Source organism: Theobroma cacao, chromosome 2 (genome assembly GCF_053813885.1).
Source record: "Theobroma cacao isolate CCN51 chromosome 2, ASM5381388v1, whole genome shotgun sequence".
Classification (NCBI taxonomy): Eukaryota; Viridiplantae; Streptophyta; class Magnoliopsida; order Malvales; family Malvaceae; genus Theobroma; species Theobroma cacao.
In genome coordinates this window covers 43,581,364-43,601,479 of record NC_142640.1, presented here as the reverse complement: position 1 = coordinate 43,601,479, position 20,116 = coordinate 43,581,364, and the positions used below count along the sequence as shown (strand labels likewise).

Sequence of the window (20,116 nt, the reverse complement as noted above, 5' to 3'; positions counted from 1 at the left end):
ATTCAACATTATTCAACAACAGTTTATTAAACAATAAATTATTCAACAACAGCCAAACTGCAAACAACATATTATTGAACAACACTCAAACACATTATTCAACAACAGATTTGGGGCTGCAAAGGAGCCAAGGTCGAATTTGGGGCTTACCATCTAAGAATATACTACTAGCTAGAGTTGTGAAGGGGGCAAGGGCAGATTTGGGGTGGGATAGAATGGTTGTCAGTTTGAGGTATGAAAGGGGCTTCAGGTCTCTCTACTTGAAGGTGCGCTCAACTGAACTTACTAAATGGGGCAAGGGTGGCTCGGTTAGAGGTGCGAAGGGGGTAAGGGCAACTCGGCTCAAAGTTGCGACTGGCTGAAGCTGTGAAGGGTGAGCTTCTTCAACTGTTGGAGTGTCAGATTTGGGTTAGGTGGCAGGTCGGAGGTGCAAAGGGGGAAAGGCTGCTCAGATGCAAAAGGACAAAGAGAAAGAGAGAAAAGGGAAAATTAGGGCGGAGGGGAATCTCGATTTGGATTTAATATTCGAATTACCGATGGAATTTTCAACGAAAACTCTGTCAGTTATTTTAAATAACAATACCAACCAAATTATCAATAGAAATTCAGTCGATAACTTAACAATAAAGTTACCAATGAAATTTTCATTGGCAAGTCAGTCACTAAAGCTTCTAATAATTTCAAATTATTTACTGACGAAAATTCTATTGGTAATTTTGTCTGTATTTTAATATCTTTGCCGACTAGATGTTTTATCGATAATTTTGGTCGATACATTCCATTGGTAACACTTTCAATTCTATCAGTATTTTTTGTCAATGTTCCATCGATAATACTTGGGATACAACTCCATTGGTATTTCGTTGGCATTCTAACGAAATTTACTAACAAAAATTCAATAAAACTATGTTTTTCTATAGTGACTTTTACCAAACCAACTATTATGTTTGCAATGCAAGTCTTGTATCAATTTATGGATAAGCCATTCATTATTCATATGTAAGTTGCACATAGGGTTTTAAGGTATCTTAATGGTGCACTAGGCTAAGGTATATTATTATCTTCAAATGCAAATCTGACATTAGTGATTGGGCTAGTTGCCAAGACACTAAAAAATCTATCACAAGTTTTGGCATATTTCTTGATAATTCTCTTATAAGTTAGAGGTCAAAGAAATAGAGTGTAGTGGTCAAAATCTCCATAGAGGTAGAGTACAGAGAATAGCTTCTACCTGCTATGCAATTATGTGGTTTTTATATTTGTTTAAAGACTTTAGTAGAACATGTAAAAATAGTGGATTTATTTTGCGACAATCAGTCGATTTTGCACATATGTAGGAATTCTTCCATGCAAAGACAATGCATATTGAATTAGATTACCATTTCATAAGAGAAAAGGTATTGAATGGCACAATGGTTCCAAATTATGTTCCCACATAATTTCAACTGACGAAAGCACTAAAACTAGTTCAGTTCCATACCTTACTTGGCAAAATGAGCATTGTAAACATATATGCTTATCTTAAGAGAGTGTGTTGAGATTTTTAAGCACCTGGCTTACTTGTAATTATTGATTAATGGTAGAACTATTCTTGTAATTATTTTAGAGGTAGGGTTCTCTTTCAACTTGTAATGTTTTCTGCACGATTTTTGATCGAATATTCCAGAATTAGCTCATCTCCTCTTTCCTCTCTTTTTCTCTCTTTCGTCACACCTAAAACTCAACTACCACTAAGACTTTAACGGAACCTTTCTGCCTTTCTCAATATGGATTTTCCATCATTAATTTGCTGCCTTGATGAACTCACAAGTATAGTGAGTCCTACAATTACTGCTGAACAAGTTGTGAAGTTGAAGTTGGTTGAAGCGATTCCATCCTTTAGTGAGGTTTTTTTGGAGAACAAGGAAGTGATGGATAAGGCAAACGAGATCTTTACAGTTTTTGATGACAAAAAGGCCAAGATTATTTCACTTAGGCAAGAGTATAACATGAGTATAATGAGTTAAAAGAACAAGTAACACATTTATGGTAAGAGATAGATTCCAAGACATTGACTGAGCAAGAGCTTACTAGAAAAATTGAAGATATGAAGAGATACAAGGATGAATTAACTGATAATCAAATATTGGTGGCAAACTCCATTTGTAAAGTTGTTCATATAATCTAGTTTGCTAATACCAAAAAGGCAAGATGGGAGCTAAAAAATGAAAACATAAAAAGGTGTGAGGCTAAAATATTTGCTAAATTTGCTACTCTAAAAGGATTTTCCTTTTAAAATCATCTTTATAAACTTTTTTTCTAATGCGAGTGCTAATATCTAAACTTTATAATTATTATACCAAAGTTTTATTAGAGTCACCTTGAGAGCCACCTTGGTTGTTGGCAATCATTGTTTCACATGCCCATGCATCAACAACTCCTATCTCACGCTTCGATTGTCCATGCATTAACGTCTTCTGCCACTGTAATTTATTTTACACGTCCCATGTATTCTTGTAACATCATTTGAATGTCAACTATTTATATTGTGTTTCGTCACGTCATACAACTTACTTCATGTTTGGCCACATCATTCAACTTATGTCGTGTTTCGTCACGTCATACAACTTACTTCATGTTTGGCCACATCATTCAACTTATGTCGTGTTTCGTCACGTTATTCAACTTGTTGTGACGTCATGTAACCCCCAGTTGATTTCAAGACTTAATTTACGTCTCACGTCAAAACATCATGTAAACTCAAGTTGATTTCAAGACTTGATTTATCTTAGTTTTCTACCTCAAGGTAACATGTATCATACCATTTAAGTTTGAGAGAAATATTAAAATAAATATACAAATTATTTAGTTAGAATTGTTATACAAATAATATTACCTAGTTAGATTATAACATCTAGTTAAGAGTTATACTATAATATTATTAATTAGTTAGAGTTAAATTATAAATACAATTAAGATTAACTTTATATATATTATATATATGTAGCATACACAATTAAAATTACTCAATATATTATTTAGATTTTTCTGTATCTTCTACAGTTTTATTTATATAAGATTTTCTCTTTCTTCTTACATTATTGGTCATTAGGATCTCATATAAACCACTTGCCAGAATGTGAAAATGGAATTAGTTGGATAGCTAGTAGCCAGTGTTTTAATAATACTTTGAATGATTTGGTTATGCAACTAAATTAAGGCAAGAAAGAGGTAGTAAAGGATCTATGTGGATAGCTTCCCCTATCTCATAGCATACGGATGTAATCGATCAATTTGAGAAGAGAGTGCCCTGGCAATGGCATTAACTTCTATGGCAATCAGTTTACCAATATATTATGATGACCAACCCTGCATTGTGAATGAATACACATCTACCTTAGCTAACCTTGGAAGGCGTACATCTCCCTTCCTTAGCTAAATTCACTTTTGCTTATGGAAATCATCAATAAGAAGTACCAATAGATTTCTTCTGCCATAATATTGTGCTCGTTACTTTATGCTCAGATTACTCCCACGTGTCTAAAAAAATCAACTTGAAAGTTAACAGAGTTAACACAATCATTCCTTTTTAATTTGTTTTTCTTTTATTTTTTTAAATCATGCTTGTCATTGTCGTGATGGTGTTGATTGCAATCACAAGATACCTTATTGTGATTACTTTAATTTATAGAAGCCCAAGATTTGCTCTAGTAAAATTATGTAAAGTTGATGATGCTAAACACATGACTGGAAATGACCCCAACCTAATAAAATTATTCTTAATGCTAAGTTTTATTTTTAATTTCTTTAAATTCTTGAGTATATGGGAAGATGCACGTTGAAGAAGGTAAACTGTAAGGTTTAGGCCCATCTCACCGAAATGAAATATCACCACTAAAAGGGCCTTTAGGCCCAAAAAGCAATCAAGTCCAACTTGATTTGAACAAAAGTTTGTACTATATGCACTCGTGATGAAAGTACAATATTCTTTTACTTTGCTTTTATGAACTCGATGGGTCAATGTATAAATACAATCTATACAATTTTTTTTTTGAAGAATTTTTCAATTTATATCATTATGAATGTTCACATTTACACTCTTGTTTGGAGGGGGAGAAAAATGTAAAGACAAGAAAAGAGAAGAAAAAACTAGGAATATGCTACAAAAAAATCATAATATGGATGATATCTTTGGCTCCTCATCGTGCCAACTATAAAGATCCAAACTGTGATATGATAATGAAAGATAAGTACGTAATATTCTATAAAATAATAACTTACTGCATTATTATTGGACCTGTACATGAGGAGAATATGTTACTTAGAACAAGTTGAACTTCTCGAGCTATGCTCACTCCTTACAAGATCTATCAACAGCTGAAAGAAACTTGAAGTGTACTTTCCAAAAGAATTCGGATCCAAACCACTTAATACCTTCAATGCCGACACAAGTAGAGGAGTTCTAGCTGCCAATGCTTCTTTTCTGGTTGAGCCCAATGGAAAAATCCAATGGGTCACTAGCATGTTAGTGGATTTCTACTACATGTAGTGGTATTTAGTACAGTTGAGATATATCTACAATACTTTTTCACACACTACCACAAGTAGTGATTCTAGATTCATCTCCTCAGAGACAGATGGATTAATTTTTTCCCAAATCTTGGAGGAAGTTGAGGTTAAGGAAATTTTGATAAGCCTCATTTTCAAAGTGAACCATAAGAGGATCAGAGAGCACCAAGATTGAGCACGCTTTCTGCAGTTTCTTTGCAGGATAGTCTCAGAGTTCAATTGCTGAAAATGTGATGCAACGGAAGAAAATATCTCAGCAATAATATTGATGTTGGCAACTGAAAAGAAATGTATATGTGCTTTGTACATATCACTTACAACCTGTACAATTTATATGATTTTTGAAGAGGAAGTGATTAATTATGTCACAGCCCAATTTTCGAGCCATGACCGGCCTAAGGGCCTAATGGGCCCATCCCACTAAGCCTTAGCAAGCCTATTTATATAATCTTATACATTAATCCATATTTCTTTAAAATTCACAATTCATAGTGTTCAAATGTAGTTCCTTTGGAAACAATTCATAAAACCCAATCATGCATTCATAATGGCATTATCAACCATTATATACATATATAGATTAACAAATGAATCTTAATATTTCACATCAAGTATTCATATACACATAATTAGACCTTGACCGTCAGCGGAGTGACTCTGGGCACGGTTGCTAACATCTAATGTCATGGTAAACCTACCAAGCAATGGATATGGAGGAACACCTCATCCTAAGATCCAATCACCTTTAACTCAGGAAACCTAAAACATGAAGCTTAAAAACATGAGTATAAACTCAGTGAGTGAACATAGGAAGGGAACAAGCAATGTTAAGGAAAGTTTAGAAATCATGATGCACTTAAGTTCAAGAAACAATGCAATTTAGTTTAACTCTTATTAAAACCCCTCATTTCTAACCCTTGGTTATTCAATCACTCGATGATGAAGGATCCATGAACCATAAAAAGTTGAAGAGTGAAAACTTTAGTAGAATTCAAGCAAGTCAAGCATAATAGATTGATTCTCGCTACAGCGAAAAGGCATTCTGCTGTAGCAAAATTCTGGCCAGATAAAATTGAAGGGGTGTTAACTGCCATAAGGAAGATCCACTCATGCCACATTGTACGTTAAATTGAATACATTGACAATAATCACGTTTCCTCAATATTCAATGCAATCACACATTATTTTCATTCCCTTTTCTATAGTATATAAAAACATATCTATAGCATATATATATACAAGCATGTATACAACCACCACCTCCTCACCCAGCTCATGTGCAACCCCCACATCGCTCACATAGTTGGAGTCATTGTGTGCATCCCTTGACATCGTGTGCATCCCCTCGCATCGTGCACAAACAATATCATCATCCACACTCCCACACTTCGTCATCACCGGCAAGTGCATCCCCCCACATCATGCACACGCACGGTTATATTTATTATATAATATTAACTATCAATACACAATATATATATATCAACATCATATAAGGCACAAAGATTCATCATATTGCACACTTATAACATAAAACATTTTAATAAAGGAAAAATCAAGATTCATCATATTCTTCCCATGCATAATCTTTAAGTAAAAATCAAGTAAAAATGATTCACACGCTTTGTCCAAATACCAATACATTTCCCAAAATATTTTCAATGCAAGTTCACTCACCTTACGATAGCGGAAAATTAAATCGCTATTTGTTTGGAGGCATATCTAGCTATTCCTACTTGTCGATCGCTTGTTATTTCCTCTGCAACGTCACCACAGTACTCTAACTTTACCTTTGTATTTCCTTGCAACAATTCAAATGCAATACCTTTAGTGTACATCATTCCTACTTATCTTTTTCCTTCAATCACGAATCCTTGTTCAACTAACTTATATCTTGACACATTTTTACCAAAGTTACCTTTATCCTTTACTTGCGTAATTCTTTAAATTATATACACCGGCAACTTATTTATAACTTTAACACATATATTAATCTTGTCTAAGGATATTTATCAAGTTTAACCATCATTTCCACAACAATTACCTAACATATGGCAGCAACTACAAATTTACTTCCATCAAACACTTTCTAAGTTTACATGTAACACTATTCTCATTTACATGTTGCCACCAAGCATAACATCAATATCTATTCCTAAGCACCAACATCCATAACCTTTTAAGCTTTTCCTAACAACAAATATATCCACACAATTCATTTCTTTTCCAAACTTCCAATTAATATAATTGCCTTCCAACCATGCCCATGACACCACAATAATACTACATATTGCACACAATCATTCTCACCATTGTAAACCAATCGTAGGCTTCAAATTTTAGCATGAAGCTTACCACTTGGTTTTAGCTTGGATTTCACCCAACAAAATTCATAATTCCCTCACACCCATGGCCACCATAGCTGCCACAAAATGATTCATTCATTATATGTCACGACTCAAATTTCGAGCCATGACCGGTGCATGGGCCCAATGGACGTAGTCCACAAAGCCCAAGCAAGCCTATTAATATGACCTGTTCATCATTCCATCAAAGTTGCTAAATCACATTTCATAACTTCGAATCAAATAATACTAAGCATTGCCAACTCGTAGTGGCATTACCAATAAAAAATACATGTATTGTCTAAACATACGTCTTAATAATTTACATGGGGTTTTTCTATACACAACAAAAGAGTACTCGACTTCCAGCGGAGAGACTCGAACAAAAGTACAGCTACTGAATGTCGAAACACCTACCAAGAGTCGAATCTACGAAAACACCTTGACCTAGTTACCAAATGCCTCTTGATCTGAAAACATGAAGTTGAAAACTGTGAGTATAAACCCTGTGAGTGAACAAATAAGGGAACAAGCCATAACAAGGAAAATGTAAAGAAATCATGATGCATTTATATTTAAAACAATGCAATTTAGTTTAACTCTTATCAAAACCCCTCATGTAAACCCCAAATGAGTAAATCACTTGATAAAAAGGGTCCATGCTCAACAAATGATTTGAAAAGTGAAAACCTTAATAGCCTTTATGCAAATTAAGTCAAGTAAACGACGGGTCCTCGCTGCAGTGAACAAAATAAGGAACAAAACAAAAAGTTTTTCGCTGCAGCGAGAAGCTGCAGTAACTTTCTCGTTGCAGCGAGATTTCGGCAAGCATTACCCGTCCAAACCCGAGAGTTTCTCGCTGCAGCAAGAAACAGAACACCAAGAAAAAAGTTTCCTTTCTTTCAAGAAAAAGCCATCCTACTGAAATGACAAAAAAATCAACATGAAACGCATAAAATTTCCCAAAGTTCAACATGCAAGATTCACATGCACAAAACCACATACCATACTCATGAACTTTCTATAACGTACATATCTATATATGTATATATATATATCAACCATCATGCACACCCTCCCATCATCATCAGCTCATATGCACTCCCACTAGCACATGGTTGGGTTAGAATCGGCTTATGCGTACTCCTACTCACACATAACCGAGTCAGCATCGGCTTATGCACTCTCTCACTCGCACATAGCTGGGTCAGCATCGACTTATGCACACTCCTACTCACACATAGTTGGGTCAATATCATTACACAACATTATTCGTATACATATATATATATATATATCAACACAGTATAGGAACACATAGGTCCGTCCTTTTTACACATTTCACATTTGCACAACATCAACATATTTTATCAAGGGCTTGTTCCCAAGGCACACGTTTTTAAGAAAAGTTGGATAAAATCAATCAATGTTTTGTGCAAATAGATTCACATTCCCAAAATAGTTTTGAAATGCAAATTCACTCACCGGTATTTTGTTGAGCCTTTAGCCTACTGTAACTTCCCTAATGGTCTAATTGAGGTTGTGGGACTTCGTTGGGACCTATCATGTACAACAACATCACCATTAACCCAACTTAGCATTAATACTATTCCAAAGCTATTTTCTAAATTGGGTTCTATTAGTCATTCTTAACTAGTTTCCAATTACCATTAAATGGCTATTGTTTGCAATACTCTAATCACACTTAAATGAATAATAATCTCAACAAATAAACTCTTACAAATATGATTACTAGACATTCTCAACACTTAAAACTCAACTCCAATTTACTACTCACCTTGATATCTTTGTAACTTTGAAATTCTTTCCAAAAATTTTCCAAGCTATTATGGGAGTTCTTTCTTTCTCTCTCTAAACAATTAGCTAGTGAGAAAAAGTATGGAAGTAGGATTTTCAAAGGGTTTTAAAGTGAAAGAGTACAAGGGTTCTATGCAAAAGTGCACCAAAGTTTGAAAATTGGAGCTATTTTGAGAGAGGTTATGGAGGTTTCATATCAAGCTTCCATAGAGGATGAAAGCAACGTGAAAAAGAAGAAAGAAGAAGAAGAAGAAGCTGCTAGAAAATGGGAGAAGAAGCTGCTATAAAATGGGAGAAGAAGTTGTTGAAAGAAAAAGATATTTATAGCCCAAGCTTATCCATTCCACTTAAATTACCAAAATGCCCTCACAAGTTAACTTGTTCTCTTCCAATCCTTTATGCAATCTTTTTACTCTTTTGACACTAGGACAAGGTCCATAATGGTCTAAAAATGCTCGAGTTCGCGAAAACTTAAAAATTTTGACCTAAGGTGAAAAATAACTATTTTACCCCTACCGTGAAAATCATCATCATTTTTATTTTCTTCGTCATTTTACCCATATTTTCATCATTCATTTATGCCTTAGGCCTAGTTAGGCCTTAATATTGTTTAAAACTTACTTTTATGGGCTTACTAAGAAAATGATGAAACTACCTCTAGCCCGTGTTATTATGTCTATGCCTAGTTACGAGCCTATAGAGGTTGAGGTCTCACATTATTTTTTCAAGGATTTAACCAACCATGAACTTAAAACACAAAAATCCTTACCTTAGCTTGCTTGAATTACAAAACCAAGCTTTTTCTTCCTTTCTTTCTTTTTCTTTCTTCTTCTCTTAGGGTTTAGATGTGCTGAAAATTAGGGTTAAAAGCTCCAGGTTTAGTGCCCAAGAAGTTTGGAGAAGAAAGAAGTAAGAAAAGAAAGGAAATAAGAAGAAACAAGGAACATCACACGAAAAAATTTGATTTTCATGAACTTGACATGAAAATGGCGTTGAAGCTTCACAAAGAAGAAGAAAATATCTTGCTGGTGGAGACAAGGATGGTTTTGGCTGATAAAGATGAGAGTCAAAGCTTCCTTTGGAAGCTTTGACATCGTTTTGCCCTCCAATTTCTTCCCTTTTTAATTTAGTCCTCCCAACACTCATTTAACTCCAATTTCCTTGTATTATATTCTTCTACACATGTTTAAACGAAGTATAAAGTTTGTACTCCAACGCGATGTCCCCATAATATTTAAAATATTTATTTACCCGCGCTATCTTTATTTAATAAAGACACACAGGCCCGATTAATGTCATTTTTCTTCAAAATTTTGTCGTTCCTCTTCTCCCCCACTTATATTGACCATATACTCCTCTTTCATGAAAAATTTTGACACTGAATAAAATATTAATATTTTAATATTATTTTATTTTAAAAATTTTCTCTTCTTGGTACCCAAAATACCTTATTATGCCTGAATTCACTTCCGAATCACTTTTTATCTCGAAAATTTTTTCTCGATAAAAATATTATTATTTTATTATTATTTTCTCGAGTGCGAAATATTTTATCTTAAACTATTTCTTTAATCTTTCATCAATTTTAAACATTCTAATTAGCCTCAATTGGCATTCGATAAGCTTTAATAGTCACTATATCAAAGTACGGGGTACTACAAATTATGCCATTTGTTAGCATTAGTGATTTTAATTAAATCAGCAAGATTAATTAAAATATTTATATTTGATTTATTGACAGTGTATAGCTTTTATACACGATCAACTCACCAAATACGATCATCTCATTAATAAAGTAAAAATCAAAACTTACAAAGACTTAATAAAAATATGAAAAGCTTTTTTTAAAATAAATATAAAATTAAATTAAATACTAATAATTTTATTTAAAAATATATAAAATAATAATTTTCTATTCTCCCTCTAACTCCCTCTCAATGTTATCTTGTTCTCATCTTCTTTTATCTCTCTACAACTCCATTATCTTCTTCTTGTTTTTTCTTCCATTGAAAACAAGTTTGGCAAAATTGTGCAATTAAAGATTTCTAGGCATTTTTTTTCTTCTCTTTTATGGTTGCAATGTGATAAAAAATTGTGCTTTTTTAAATGAATGAATGTTATAACAGAATTTTATTAGGGTTTATATTTCTTATGATTTAACATTGGCTGCTGCCTTTGAGTTTAATTGATCATATATCTTGCTACCTTGTTGTTCTTGGATAAAAGTTGCAATGATAGTAACACATGTTTAAACCTCAAACATAACCTTGAGAAGTATTTTAGATCCAATCTACTGGTTGAGCCTCTTCAATAGGTTAACTTTTTCAAAATTAAGACTCCCAAAAAAATTTTTGACCAAACCCAAAACTATATATTAGATTTCCCCCACCTTAATTTCACTTTTCATGCTTATGGCATTTGCAAATCATAAAATATTACCTTTAACGATTCTCCGTCTTCATTGTGAATTTCTTCACCTACATTTTTTTGCAATTTCGTTTTCTTTCTTTGAAGAATCTATTATATGAGATGCAACTTCCTTTTTATCAATCCTTTCAGACAATAACCATGCCTCATCAGCTTGTATGGATTCAATATCATCCCCAACCTTTTAATTTACATCTTCGTTTTCTTTTTGGGATCCTAATTTTGTATTATCGAATAACATCAACAACACTTTCTCTTTAAGGAGTCAATATGTGTTGGCTCCATTAGTTTTTTATGATAATAAAACATTCCCATTCATTTGTGTCTGATTTTTCTACTTGAGTGTGCAAGACAAATAATCTATGAAATTAATAAATCAATCTTTCAAAGTGTATATAAAAAAAGGGATAAAAATAAGGAGACATGATTGATTAACGAGAAGGAAGCTCCTTACTTGAATAAAGAAGAATGTTGGTTGGCTAATATTCAAATTGGAGAAATGGCGGGCTAAAGAATACTGAGAAACAGAACTGACTTAGTCGACCAAGATGTGAGTTAGTTGACTAAATGCTTTCTGTCAAAATCTGAACTTCAAGACAGAACCAACTTAGTCGACCAAGAAATGAGTTAGTCAACTAAATGCTCTTTGCCATAATCTATGATCAGAAGATAAAACCAACTTAGTCGACCAAGAAGAAATTTAGTCAACTAAGAGCTCTTTGTCTGTAATTTGAACTAGAGCACTAGAAGATAGATTAACGGCTAAAACCAACTCTCAACTGTTTTCAACGGCCATAAACTGCCAAACTACCATCAGAGCTATTTCTCCAAATATAAAAGGGTCTTCCAATGGTTAGAAATTAGTTCTTTGGAAGTGTTGAAAAGATTTGAGTCATATAGAGCTGAAAAATCAGAAAATCTTCTTTGCACCTTTCTGCACTTAAACGCAAATCTTTTGTATTTGTATTTTGCACTCAATCTTGTACCATTTAGATCAACCTTGTGATCATAGGTACTTTCTTTTACTTCTCTTCTGTATTCTTAAAGTGAGAGAGTCACTCTAAGTGGTTGTTTCAAACTAGGTTTGCTTGAATGTATTAAGGTTCTAACTTAGCCTTGAAAAGTTAAGTGTTAGGTTTTAATTTAGCCCGTGAAAAACTATTGTGAAAGGTTTTGGCTGAGCTTGATAAAAGCCATTGTAAGGCTTGGTGAAAGCTTGTGAATTTCACTATTTCTAGTGGATTGAGTTAGAAAATCCTTCGTTGGATAATCAAGGTAGTGGATGTAGGTCTTGGACCGAACCACTCTAAATTCTACTATCTCATTTACTCTGTTTTTGTTTTATTTTCTTTCTTCTATTTATCTTGAATTTGTCTACACTTAGAGATAATTTTTGAAAGAGCCAAATTGTGCTATCACCCCTCCTCTAGCACATTTAATTGGGACCAACAAGTGGTATCAAAGCCTGTTCTCTGTTATTAAGGTCTAATATCCTTGGAAAGATCCAAATAGCTCTACAAAAATTAGTAGTTGTTGAGGGATAATCCACAAACAGACCACCTATATTTGATGGCTTTAACTATCCATATTGAAGTATTATAATGTCAATTTATGTTAGGGTTTATGACTATGAGATGTGGGATGTCATTACTGATGGTCCTTTCATTCTAATGATTAAAAATTCAATCAATGGTAAGAAAACTCTTAAGGATAGAAATAAATGGACAAAAGCTAAAATGAGGAGAGCACAAATCAACTCTAAGGCCATGCACACTCTCATTTGGACACTTGATTATAGAGAATATGATAAAGTGTCCATGTGCAAAAGTGCTAAGAAAATTTGGCAAAAATTACAAGAGTTATATGGAGAAACAAAGATGCAAAAGGAAGAAAAGTCAAAGAAAATAGAAAATCGAAGAAGTCAATGGTGGTTGCAACATGGTCAGATAGTGATACTTCAAGCTCAAATGTTGAAGATAGATTCTGTGAAATTAGAAGAAATTTAGGAATGATTAGTCTGCAAGAGTTGTGAGAAAATTTTTGGCTCATGCATATAAAACAGAATGCATTTAGTCGACTAAGGTGAATCTTGGTCAACTAAGAGTGTTCTATTAGCATTAAATAGTAAGACTTAGTCAATAAAATGAAAAAAGAATAAAATAATGAAAAGAATGTGTTTACTGGGTAATAAAGAAAAGAGAAAAACTGCCTAAGTGAATAACCAAAATTTGGAGGGAATTTTTAAAATTTTAAGCAAATGATATGAGGCAATATTTAAGTGGGAGGCGAACAGTTTTCTAAAAGGAAATAAAACTGCTGACAACTTCTCTCTCCCCTGAAAATCGATCATCTAAAAACTAAAACCCAATTCCTCTACATTTTCTCCTTTGAAATCGACTCTCATATAACTGAAACCCTTGCCACTTAGAACCTCAAAACCTTAATAAAAAATCTCTCAAATCGAAATGGCAAAAACCTCTCAGAGCAAAGAAATTATTGAAAAGAAAAAGAAAGAAAAAAGGCCACTGAAAGGAGGGTCAGAAGCAGAAATGCAGAAAAAGGACTCTAGGTCAAAAGATATGAACTGGGCATGGTAAAGACCAGAGACCAAGCCATTTACTTTGGTAGTTTCTCCAAAACGGGGTACAAACTTGGTGGAGGAAGATTCATTAAAACCCCCAAGGTTGGTCCAGGATAAGAATCCACCCTACTTGCTCAACTAAAGGGAGTACCATCCCAATTCTCGAATGAGGTAATCTTCAATCTCCTTATGAGAATTGATGGAAAGCTCACAGACCAAGGAGCTAGAATGCAAAAAATTGAAAAGAAAATTGCTGAACTAGAAAATGAACTGAAGGGAAAAGGAAAAATGTCATCAGAACCTGCTGTTGCAGATACCTCTGTAACACCAAGTATTGCACCAGCAAAGTAAGGTGCTGAGGGTTCAGCTTTGCAAGCAGAAGGGTCTACTCCTCATGAAGCAAGTTATGGTGTTCAAGCTAAAGGCTCCACTTACAAAACTGCCAGCCTTGTTCTTCAGATAGAGGACTCTCACCCTGATGTTGATCAGCCAACTAAGGCCCCCTCACCTGAACACCAAAGCAAAGATAAATAAGAACAAGGAACAAAAGTGCTAGGTTCACTAGATGAAAATGCTCCTTCAGAACCTAAGAAACAGCAGCCCTCCCCTCCACATTTAGAAAAGGTATCCATTATGGATGTCTTCCACCAAATGGTTAGGGAAGAACAAGCTGAAAGGAAGCTGCTAGGGAAAAAGCTCAACAAGATACATCTGCACTAGTCCCTAGAGTGAAAGCAAAATCTGGAAAAGGGAAAGAAAAAGTCATTACAGCACCAGAGACAAAGACAAAACCACCTGCCAAAGGGAAGAAAAGAATGGCAACAAAAATAGCATTCCTCATAAGAAAGAAGTCCTCCATATTGGCAGAAAAGTCCAAGCTAGCAACAGCTTCTTCTCCACAAGAACCACTTGAAGTCTCTTACAAATCCTCACCTGAACCCTCTCCTCAGAAATCACCACCTCAACCCTATCCTCAATTAGAATCCTCTCCTCAACCTCTCAATGTCAAGTATTTCACTGATGATGAGTCCTCTTCCTCATCCTCCTCAAAAGCTTATTAGGAATTGATGGTGATAAAAAGAGGGATAAGTATGGCAAAACCTTAAGAGGAGAAGGAAAGAGAAAGAACTAGAAAATTAATTAAAAAAAATTAGGATGAAGGTACCAGGAATTTAGGAAAGAAAAGAAGTAGAAATGAACCAAGGGTAATTTAGGAATATCAGTTGTTACTTTTGTTTTCCTATTGTCTTTGCCCTGCTAATAATTAAACACTTTAGTTTAATCTTGTGTTTATGTTTTGTGTGAAAAATGGGATGCTGATATGTTTATATTCTGGATATTGACATATTGATGTTTGAATGCTTAAATTTGTCGATAAATTTTTGTTATTTAAGTTTATGTTGTTATCTCAATTCACTTAATGATACTGATTTTGGGTTGATGGCATAGCATTGAAAATGAAATATGTCTGTGAACATGTATGGATAATAAGTATGATATATCTGATAAACATTGATTGGTACAAGAAAAATCTGATGACAATATACCGTTGACAGACTCTGCTGAATTTTTTATGATAATCAGTCAACATTCACCTGTTGTAAATCATTTTAAAGTTCTGCATATATATACTCTGAATGTACAATGTCATTTTTTATATGACATGAATAAAATTTGCTGAAATAAATAAGCATATTACGCACACACTAAGGGGGAGCACATACTTAGAGGGAGCAATCCTTATTTTTTGCAAAAACTAAAAAGAATATAAAGACACTGTGTTGTTCATTAAGGAATGTTTTGTCATCATCAAAAAGGGGGAGATTGTTGACTCCATCAGTTTTTGATGATAATAAAACATTCCCATTCATATGTGTCTAATTTTTCTACTTGAGTGTGCAGGACAAATAATGTGTGAAATTAATAAATCAATCGTTCAAAGTGTATATAAAAAAAAGGATAAACATAAGGACACATGATCTATTAACGAGAAGGAAGCTCCTTAGTTGAATAAAGAAGAATGTTGGTCGACTAAGATTCAAATTAGAGAAATGACGGGCTGAAGAATATTGAGAAACAGAACCGACTTAGTCGACCAAGATGTGAGTTAGTAGACTAAAAGCTCTCTGCCAAAATCTGGACTTCAAGACAAAACCAACTTAGTCAACCAAGAAATGAGTTAGTCGACTAAATGCTCTTTGCTAGAATCTACGATTAGAAGATAGAACCAACTTAGTCGACCAAGAAGAAAGTTAGTTGACTAAGAGCTCTCTGTCTGTAATTTGAACCAGAGCACTAGAATACAGATTAACAACTAGAACCAACTCTCAACTGTTTCCAACAGCCATAAACTGCCAAACTGCCATCAGAGCTATTTCTTCAAGCATAAAAGGGTCTTCCAACGATTAGAAATTAGTTCTTTGGAAGTGTTGAAGAGATTTGAGTCATATAGAGCTGAAAAACTAGAAAATCTTCTCTGCACCTTTCTGCACTTAAACGTAAATCTTTTGTATTTCTATTCTGCACTCAACCTTGTGCCATTTAGATCAAACTTGTGATCATAAGTACTTTCTTTTACCTATCTTCTTGTATTCTTAGAGTGAGAGAGTCACTCTAAGTGGTTGTTTCAAACTAGGTTTGCTTGAATGTGTTAAGGTTCTAACTTAGCCTTGAAAAGTTAGGTGTTGGATTTTAGTTTGGCCCGTGAAAAACTATTGTGAAAGGTTTTGGCTGAGCTTGATAAAAGCCATTGTAAAGCTTGGTGAAAGCTTGTGAATTTCACAGTTTCTAGTGGATTGATTTGGAAAATCCCTTATTGGATAATCAAGGTAGTGGATGTAAATCTTGGATCGAACCACTCTAAATTCTGCTGTCTCATTTACTCTGTTTTTGTTTTATTTTCTTTCTTTCATCTATCTTGAATTTGTCTACACTTAGAGACAATTTTTGCAAGAGCCAAATTGTGCTATTCACCCCCCCTCTAGCTCATTTAATTGGGACCAACAATATGCCTATTGAAAAACAAGCAAGGAACATGAGAATTCTCACTCTTTCTCTGGTTCTAATAGTACTTTCTCTCTTAGAGATTTTATTCTTGAAGAACAAGAACGAAACTTGAGAATTACACTTAGGAAAAAACAAATTATTTTAATTTATACTTAATTAATTATTATAATTTTTTAATATTTAAGTTTAAGCCCTTGAAGAATTTTAATTTTGCCCCATTAATGAGGTGGCAGCATGTGGTGAGTTGATAATGTATAGAAGTTATACACCATCAGTGTATCAAATAGTAATTCTTAATTAAATGGTTTATCTAATAAAATTATAAAAGAACACTAAAATAAATAGATCGAATTCCTATCTAGTTTCCACTTTCCACTCATAACACTATGTATTTTATTACTTGCCTTCAAAAAGGCAACACAACCATTGTAATTTGTACGAAAAGAAAAAAACATGTACTAGTTGCCAAGACTTGAATTTTTTTTAAGTGGAAATATCATTAAGATTAAATTATTTTGTGGAAAAAACCCTTAACATATCGTTCAGTAATAATCTCCCAATCTCAACAGAAAAAGTGTTGAAAGTTAAAAAATTCTCATTTATTGTAAAAACAGTACTCGCCATATGATTAATTACATTATTTCCTTCGTAGTAAATGTCCAATACATTCACCTCCCAATGCCAGTGAAGTAGATCCTTAACGATTTAGATTAAATCCTAATTTAAACATGGATGGGTTGGAAGTGAAGTAACAACTTGTACCACCATCTTATTATCAACTTGGAGCATAATTTTCTTGAATCCCAAGTCCCAAGCAAGCTTGAGGCCATGATAAACTCCCTACAACTCGGCTCAATAGGTTGAGCATTTGCCTAGTTTCATCGTATAACCACCTTTCCAATTCCCTTCTACATTTTGACCAACCACTTCAATGGTTGTCGTTTCAAGAGAGCTCCGAAATGCACCATTAGAATTAATTGTAACCCACCCAATTAGTGGTGGTTTCCAACCAACAAGAATTTCTTCTTTTCTTGTATTTTTCTCACTAATGGAATCCAGTACAAAAAAACAGCGTTTGATCGATAGCACAATACTCCAGATTCCATTCAATCGATCCTCAATCTATATCACCTTACCTTCAAATATGAATAAGTTGCACCATTTCCACAAGAACCAACAAATGATACCGAATGTAATGGACCAGGGACATCATACACTAGAATCTTCTGATCATTAAGATTCCTCACCAATTAGTCTTTCAGGAAGGAGGGGGCAAAAAATTGATTCCATTCATTTTTTGGTATAAATCTTAACCATACCACTTTTGCAATTGTGCAATCTCTCAATATGTGGAAAATAGATTCATCAGTCAAACCACATTATGAACATTTGGGGTCATTTGTCATTCGACTATGTTGTTGCTCATTTAATATTTTAATCGAATGACTACCACAATTTGCTTAAAGTAGCCCACAAGGTAGATGCACCGCACCGCTTGATACTCACTAGACGCTTATTAAAATAAAATTTATATTTTCCTAGCAAGACTTGCACCTAAATCGCATCAAGTTGCACCAACAATTACCAAAGAAGCTTTAAAAGGAAAGCCTCATCCATTTGCTTCAAATTTCGAATTCTCATCCCACTTTCCTGTTTTAATTTACATAATTCCCTCCATAAATCAAATGAACCTTAACCACCTTCAAGAAAATTTCTACATAACACCTCGATTTTTTTACAATAGTATAAACGAATCAAGATTGTTTGCGTGGAGCAATAAGGTACAACTGTCAACACAGATTTCATTAGTGTAAGTCTACCAATAAATGACAATGAAGATGCCTTCCAAGAACTCAATTTACTCCAAACCTTATCAATAAAATACTAGAAATTATTTATACCCTTTCCACCATTGAGTAAAGGCAATCCAAGATATTATATTATATTATTTATATATATATATATATATATATATCAATATATATACATATAAAATTTAACTTACAAGTGTTGCTATCTAATGGTCTTATAAATATTTTAAGGATGATTTTTTTTTTTTAGCCCTTAAAGATAAGGTGAATAAAATCCTTTTTAATTTTAACTATACTTAGCCAAGTGAAAAGATTGTTGGATAAAATTGCCCTTCATGAAACCCCTTCATATTCAAGCCCACGTATTTAAAAAAATATTGCTACAAGTCATATTGAAAAAAAAAATTGCTATACGCCATTTTTTATGATTACAAGAAATGTAACAAATAAAATAACTCTAAAAGCTAATTATTCAAATTTTTTAGGATTTTGGATAATATTTTTTTGTCCAAATCTATGTCATAACTTTTCTATACATCTTCCTTTCCATGTCAAATTACTTATTGATTTTAAACTTGATTTCTATCGTGAAGGTGTTTAACTCCTAGAGTTTATGTCCTAATAAAATATAAATATAGAGAGCAAGTTATACGTTATATTTTAAAAATGTTGTTATTATATGCTATGTTCAAAAAAATTTGTTACAATTGAAAAAAAAAATTGTTACACGCTTTAACCCTAAGAGTTTATGTTGTAGTGAAATTCAAATGAGCAAGTTACACATCATGTTTAAAAACCATGTTCAAAAAAATTTTGCTACAGGCTATTTTGAAAAAAATGTTCATTACATGCAGACATGTACAAAAATATGTTGTTACATGTCATGCCATATTCAATAGATTTGTTACACGTCAAGTGCATTAGAATTGTTACATGCAAAAATGGCATATAACAACTCTGGGCAGTGTTCTAAAATATAGATTTCACTTCATTTATAATTTCAACTCATCAATTTTTGTGTTTTGTGAATGTAAACCAATTGTTAATTTTTTAAGAAAATATTGCAGAAAATAAGAACTCTGAAATTTTTCAAAAAAAAAAAGAAGATGAATAAAGTAAGGGATTAACAACTTTAGAAGAAAAAACTTTCTCTCACCTTCATTTAGATACACACACACACACACACAAAATATCAAAAACTACTAATATGTAGATATGTCTACAACAATTAAAAATAACAAAAAAGAAAAATAAAATGACTCTGCAAGTCTAAGTAAATGTTACACACCAAAGCTTTAGCAGCAGATATTACACGCCAAGGCTAAAGCTTCAGTATTAGATGTTATACACCAAGACCAACGTTTCACCACTAGATGCTACATGTTAAAACCAAAGTTTTAACACTAGATATTACACGCCAAAGTTTCCTTCATCCTACTGATGTTACATGCCAATACATGGTTCACTTTGTTATACGCCAAGGCACGTTCTACCAAACTTGAATCACTGAAAAACTCAATACTAATAAACTCAAGAATATGTTGTTACTTGCCATGCTATGCTTTTTGGTTTATAGATCA

General features: G+C 33.4%; 1 pseudogene; it reads left to right on the top strand.

The window, feature by feature from the left end:
- Window positions 1-1,751: 1,751 nt before the first annotated feature.
- LOC148764310 (uncharacterized) lies at window positions 1,752-2,275 on the top strand (annotated as a pseudogene).
- The last annotated feature ends 17,841 nt before the right edge of the window (window positions 2,276-20,116 follow it).